Raw genomic sequence first — 6,405 nt, 5'->3', positions numbered from 1 at the left:
TAGGCTCTAGGCCCCGGGAGCGAGCAGCGGGCGGACGGCCCTGGCCCTGGTCCCGTTCCGGTACCAGGAGGGGCCCGCTCTCCTTCCCCGGGGGCCTCCTTACCCTTCCTTGAAGGGGCTGCTGGGACGGGGCGGCCCCAGGGCGGGGCGCAGGGACCCTGGGCCTGGGAATTAGGCCAGGGGCTTCTCCGTTTTCTTTTTTTTTTTTTTTTTATTTTTTTTTTCAACGTTTATTTATTTTTGGGACAGAGAGAGACAGAGCATGAACGGGGGAGGGGCAGAGAGAGAGGGAGACACAGAATCGGAAACAGGCTCCAGGCTCTGAGCCATCAGCCCAGAGCCCGATGCGGGGCTCGAACTCCCGGACCGCGAGATCGTGACCTGGCTGAAGTCGGACGCTTAACCAACTGCGCCACCCAGGCGCCCCTTCTCCGTTTTCTTTTAACTTAAGTTTTTGAGCGGGTGCTGCGTTCCCACCAGAAGCAGGTGGGAGGCGTGGCCCCCGCATCTCCCGCCCTGCCCCCCCCCCCCCCGTGCCTCCAGGTGTCCGTGCGAGGATGGGGCGATGTGGCCATAGTTCCGCCCTCTGCGTCCTTTGTACACACGAGTCGTGGGCGGTTGACTTGTCTGTCCCGAGAGGCCTCGCGGGCGCGGCGTGTCCACACCGGCGCAGACGGGCTCCCCCAGCCCTCGCTTTCCAGCTCCCGTCTGTCTCTGCTTCCTGTCCGTCGGGCCTGCTTCACGTACCCTTGTGTTCAGACACTGTCGGGTGTCCATCCCCCCCGCCGCAGCTGGCCTCGCTGAGCCAGAGGGTCACTCTGGCGGGAATGGCGGTCGCGCTGCCCCAGGGGCGGTGACAGCAGAGGGTTGTCCCCTCAGTGGGGCTCTGCTGTCGGGGGGACGCAGTTGTGTTACACGTTTCAGGAATCGCTCCCCCGTCCTGCTCCCTGCCAGCGGCTGACGCATTTGTCTGTGCTGGCCGAGGCCGAAGTCTGAGGAGCGTTTCTGAAAAGTGACCCCGAGTGAGGAGGGGGCGGGCGTGGGCCTCACCGCTTGGGCAAGGGGCCTGGCTCCTCCCGGGGAGACCACGCGCTGCCGGCCCTGAGCTTCTGGAGGGCTCGACAGGTGGGCCTCGCGGCCAGCATGCTTGTCAGGGGCAAGGGAGACAATGATTGACCGAGTTCAAGCCTGAGGAGCCTAAATTTCAGGAACCCGGGCCTGGACACCTTTGAACCGCAACCTGTGGGCAGCCAAGAGCTGACCGTGTATCCGAGTCACAGGCTCAGATCCACGTTCCCAGAAGGGCCAGCGGGCCACCGTGCGGAGCTGGGGGAAGGCCTGGAGGTCCGGGGTCTGGGGCGCGTGACGGGGGTTGGTGCCTGTCTAGGGCACTAGGACTCAGAGGTGCGGGGCGGTGGGGAGAGTGAGGGCTCAGGGAAGGGATGGCCCGTGCCGGGCCCGGGGGAGGGTCGCCAGGTCAGGGCACAGGCGAGGGGGAGGTTGGGACAGGTGGAACCGGTGACAAGCTCAGGGCTGTCCAGGCTGACGTCACCCAGGGGGACGTCCTGGAGGATGGGGAGATGTGGGGCGGGGCCCTCGTGTGCGGGACGGGAACGAGGACGAGAGTCTGTGGGCGAGAGTCTGAAGTTCCAGAATTCCTAGGCTAAAGGCGAGTGCCGCCCGTCCCCCACTGTGCCCAAGTCCCCCTGATCCCACGCTGGTCTTGGTGCTGGCCGGGTGAGGGCCGGGGAGAGGTTTGGGGAAACGCATGAGTGTCTGTCCAGCCAGGTGACTCCGTGGCTGTGTGGGAGGGTCCGGAGGCAGAAGTGAGGCTGGGGGCTTGGTCTGCACCGGCCGCTTTGCCCAGGGAGCACCCAGCCGTTTGCCTGGCTTGTGTGGGGAGGGCATCAGCGTTAGGGGGGCTGCTCCCCGTCCTCCCAGGTGGGCTGCTTGCTGGGAGGTCACGCACTTGGAGCAAGAACCCCGACCCTTCCCTGGGCAGAGACCCCTACTCACCTCCCAGGCCAGACCCCTGCAGGCCGTCGGCAGTGTCGCTGAATGAATGAATAAAACACAAGATGGAAAATGACTTACCTGAGGGACAAGTCATGAGTCGTGGGTCACTGAGAAAAGGCGGCTGATGGGGCAGCTGTGAGGCATGCAGGTGTCGGGGGACCCTGCTATGGACTGGAGCCCTCAGCGTCCACACTGCCCCTCGGCCCCGGTTCTCCCCAACTGCCCTTCTCCCCAGGTCTCCCTGTTCTGAAGGGAATATCCGGGCCCCTGCTCCAGTCCCTCCAGAGCACCGGGCCCTCGTCCCCTAACTTGGGGACCTAGCAACCCGTGGCCCCAGGTGGGCAAGGAGACGCACGGATGATCAGAAAGACAGTCACCTTCCCGAAGCAAGGAGGTCGGGGCTCTCGATCCAGAAGAGACCTCGGAGGGGAGCGCTGGTCTACCCGAGCAAGCACGGCTGGGAAGGCTTGAAGATTAGCTGATCCGAAAGGAAGTCGTTCTTTGGTGTGCGTCCCCGGTGTCCCATGCGGTGATCACCTGGTTACTGTGCCTTCAAATCCTCTGGATTTCCTCACGGAGCCCTCCCGCCGAAGCCAAGCTCTCATCTCTAGTCTGCGGAGGTCGGGCGGAGCCAAGGAGAGCCCCGGGTGACCCGCGGAGGACACGCACACGGCAGAGAGATGTCCAGCTGTACTAGTCGCTGGGGAAATGCCAACCACAAACGAGGGTCCTGCCCCGAGGTTAGCAAACGTTCACAAGCCTGATCGGGCCACGTGATGGAGGCCACATGCACAGCCAGATTCTCCTGCACGCCGCGCGTCCGAGATCCTGGGGCACAGCCCGCCCGGGGACACGGCGTGGCGCATTCTCTGGATGGTCTGTTTCCAGAACCAAGCGATCGCTTCCCATCGCCCAGTGAAACATCTCACGCGGGCGAGAATGTGTATGGTCGCTCTGTGCGCGAGAGCGGCCGTCTGAAAGCCCAAATGGCCATCGCGGGGTTTGGGTTGATGAGCTGTGATACAGTCACGTGATGGAGCGCTCTGTGGCAGTTGTGGGGAGTGAGTTAGCCACAACACGATTCGGAAGGAGGCTAGCAGCGTGAGTCCCGACACGGTACATAAAGCTGACACTCGTATGTAAAGTACACCGTTGTTCTATAGAAGTGTGATGGGGCAAGCATAGCTTCACAGACAGTAACGCTGTATGTCACCTATCTATGTGTCTGGCATCTACCCAACATCCATCCGTTGGTCCTTCCATCCTTTTGTCCATCCGTCCCCATCCATCCATCCATCCATCTGTCCGTCCATCCATCCATCCTTTCATCCATCCATCCATCCATCTGTCCACCCATCTGTCCATCTGTCTGTTCGTCCATCCATCCATCCATCCATCCATCCGTCTGTCCATCCATCCATCCATCCATCCATCCATCCATCTGTCCATCCATCCATCCATCCGTCTGTCCATCCATCCATCCATCCATCCATCCATCTGTCCGTCCATCCATCCATCCTTTCGTCCATCCATCCATCCATCTGTCCACCCATCCGTCCATCCATCATCCATCCGTCTGTCCATCCATCCGTCTATCCTTCTGTCCATCCGTCCATCTGTTCGTCCATCCATCCGTCCGTCTGTCCATCCATCCATCCATCTGTCCATCCATCCATCCATCCTTCTGTCCATCCGTCCGTCTGTCCGTCCATCCATCCATCCTTCCGTCTATCCGTCCATCCATCCATCCATTCATCTGTCTGTCCGTCCATCCATCTATCCACCTGTTCATCCATCCATCCATCCATCTGTCCGTCCATCCGTCCGTCCGTCCATCCATCCATCCATCCTTTCGTCCATCCACCTCTATCAATCATCTATCTGAGGAGAATGAGAACAATCAGGGGAAGATTCCAGAGCATGGTGTCACTCCCCCAGGACAGGGAGGCAGGGGCGTGCAGGGGCGCAGAGGGGACTGAGAAGGGTCTTACAGGAAGCAGCGAGTTAGTGTCAAAGTATTAGTCTTCCTGCTGGTTGGTGAGCTCACAGAAGGTTGTCACATTATTAAAAAGAAAGAAAGAAATGAGGACCGCATAGGGACCAATGAGGAGTGGGTGTCGTAGACCATGAGTGAAAGTCCACTTTATGCCCCTCAAGTATCAGAGATACCCTCACGTGAAACAAACCAGAGCAGACCCCTCACCACACGCGTCTGAGCCGTGAGTCCCCCATTATGAACATGTGACTTGTCTGTTCCCAGACACCTTTCTATCGGGAGGGCTCCTTCCTGAGCCCCCCCCCCTTCCTGTGGACGGGAGGCATGTTTGTGCTGAAAATGTCATCCTCAGGGCAGGGAAGCCCCTGTCCTGTCCCAGTAAATGGAATGGCAAGCCTGACTCTCGCTTTGGGGGGGGGGGGGGCGGTGGCAGGGTTTGAATGTGAGGAGAAAGGAGGTTTCCTGGGGGCAGAGAACAGGGTTTTGAGGGGCCCTGGACCCCAGAGACCACGGGCTGAGCTGGAGGCAGAGAAGGATGTCGGGGACAGCTGGCCTCCACTGGGCCCTGGGGACTGCGATACGTGAGAAGCCGCGGAGATGCTGTCAGCATCCAGGTCTGTGGCAAAGCCCCACAGATGACCAAAGTCTACCCTCCCCGGGCTGGAGTCAGACGCTGAACTCTGGGTGTGGAGGGCCATGCTCCCTCCGAGCCTCTGGGGGAGGGTGCTTCCTGCCTCTTCCAGCTGCGGGGGCTCCTGGTGTCCTTGGCTTCTGGCCTGTCCCTCCAACTCTGGCCTGTCTCCACGTGGTCTCCCCGGGTCTCTGTGAGTCCTTCCCTGTCTCTTACAAGGACACTCCCATTGGATGGAGGGCCCGCCAAGTCCAGAGGCTTACTTCAGTCCTCTGTGACACGACCGCACCTGCAAAGACTCGATTTCCTAACAAGGTCACAGGCTGAGGCTTCCGGTGGGCATGTGCTTTCGGGGGCACTTCACCCAGGACGCCGGTTCTGGGCCTGCTCCCCGTCACCCTGGGGCTGACCCCGGTCCGTCCTCGGCAGGATCATTCACCCTCACACTTAGAATCAGTCTCCGGGGATCTTTCTGTAGTTCGTAAGCGCGATGATTGGGCTTTCACGCCATCGTGGGCCCCGTGGCTCCCTCAAACCTTGTTACGACCTCAGCTTGTGATCCGTTGGCGTGGAAAAACAAAACAAAAGAAAGGATCAGGGGCGCCTGGGTGTCTCAGTCGGTCAGGCGTCTGACTTCGGCTCAGGTCATGGTCTCGCTGTTTGTGGGTTCGAGCCCTGCTTCAGGCTCTGTGCTGACAGCTCGGAGCTTGGAGCCTGCTTCGGATTCTGTGTCTCCCTCTCTCTCTCCCCCTCCCCTGTCTCTCTCTCTCTCTCTCTCTCAAAAATAAACATGAAAGAAAGAAAGAGAGAAGAAAGAAAGAAAGAAGAAAGAAAGAAAGAAAGAAAGAAGAAAGAAAGAAAGAAAGAAGAAAGAAAGAAAGAAACAGACCCCAGGGGACCAGGCGGCGGGGACATTGGGGACAAGGCGGTGCAGACTGGAGCACATGGTGGCCTGAAGGGCAGGTGGCTGTTGGGGGAAAGGGGGGCTCCGGGGTGGGGGTGGGGGACTCCACCCCGCTCAGCCTTCGGTGGCCGTGAAGGACGGGGCCAAGATAGGCACTCGGTGGTGGAGGGCGGTGCTTGGGGACTGTAGCCCGGGGCACGCCGGCGGTGAGCGGCTGCCAGCCTCCCGCAGTCCAGGCGTCTTCACGGCCCCTCTGGGAGGCGGGGAGGCCACAGCCTTAGGTCTGGAGCTGCTGGTGATAAGCGCCCTGCTGCCCCTCCCCACCCGCCCCCCCCTCCCCCAGCTCTGCCGCTAGAGAAAGCAAAGGGACTTTCCCTCCGGCAGTAAGGACTTTTTAAAATTTCAAGGCCACCTCCATTACCCCAGTAACCCGAGCCCGAGCCCGGAGCGCCCCCATGCCTCTCTTTCTCAGACCTTCTTCCGTCCGGCCGCCCCCCCACCCCATCCCAGTCCCACCTCTGAATGTCTCCAGAAGCTTCCCAGGCCTTTCTTCCCGCTGCTATGACCCCAGACCAGGACTTCACTACTTAAAAAAAAAAAAAAAAAAAAAGATAAACAATTTATTTAAACTAAAAAATCTGACAAAAACGGCTCAGACATTTCTTCCCTGCCTCTGGCAACCACCAGTCTGTTCTCTGTGTCTATCGACTTCGTTTTTTTTTTTTTTTTAATGTTTATTTATTTTTGAGAGAGAGACAGAGTGTGAGCAGGGGGCGGGGTAGAGAGAGAGGGGGACAGAGGCTCTGAAGCAGCCTCCGGGCTCCGAGCTGTCAGCACAGAGCCTGAGGCAAGGCTCGA

The 6,405-nt window shown here is 59.7% G+C and overlaps 1 non-coding gene across 1 annotated transcript; it reads left to right on the top strand.

Moving 5' to 3' along the window:
• The first annotated feature begins 5,109 nt into the window (after positions 1 to 5,109).
• LOC124507950 (small nucleolar RNA U13) lies at positions 5,110 to 5,212 on the top strand. Its single transcript, XR_006961171.1, has one exon. It is a non-coding gene; the product is annotated as a small nucleolar RNA U13 (small nucleolar RNA).
• Positions 5,213 to 6,405: the final 1,193 nt, after the last annotated feature.

Source organism: Lynx rufus, unplaced genomic scaffold, assembly GCF_022079265.1.
Source record: "Lynx rufus isolate CCGP_SWC_20201006 ecotype Redwood Valley unplaced genomic scaffold, mLynRuf1.p SCAF_12, whole genome shotgun sequence".
Taxonomy (NCBI): Eukaryota; Metazoa; Chordata; class Mammalia; order Carnivora; family Felidae; genus Lynx; species Lynx rufus.
Note: the sequence above shows the minus strand (reverse complement) of the source record. Positions and strands in the feature narration are given on the sequence as shown.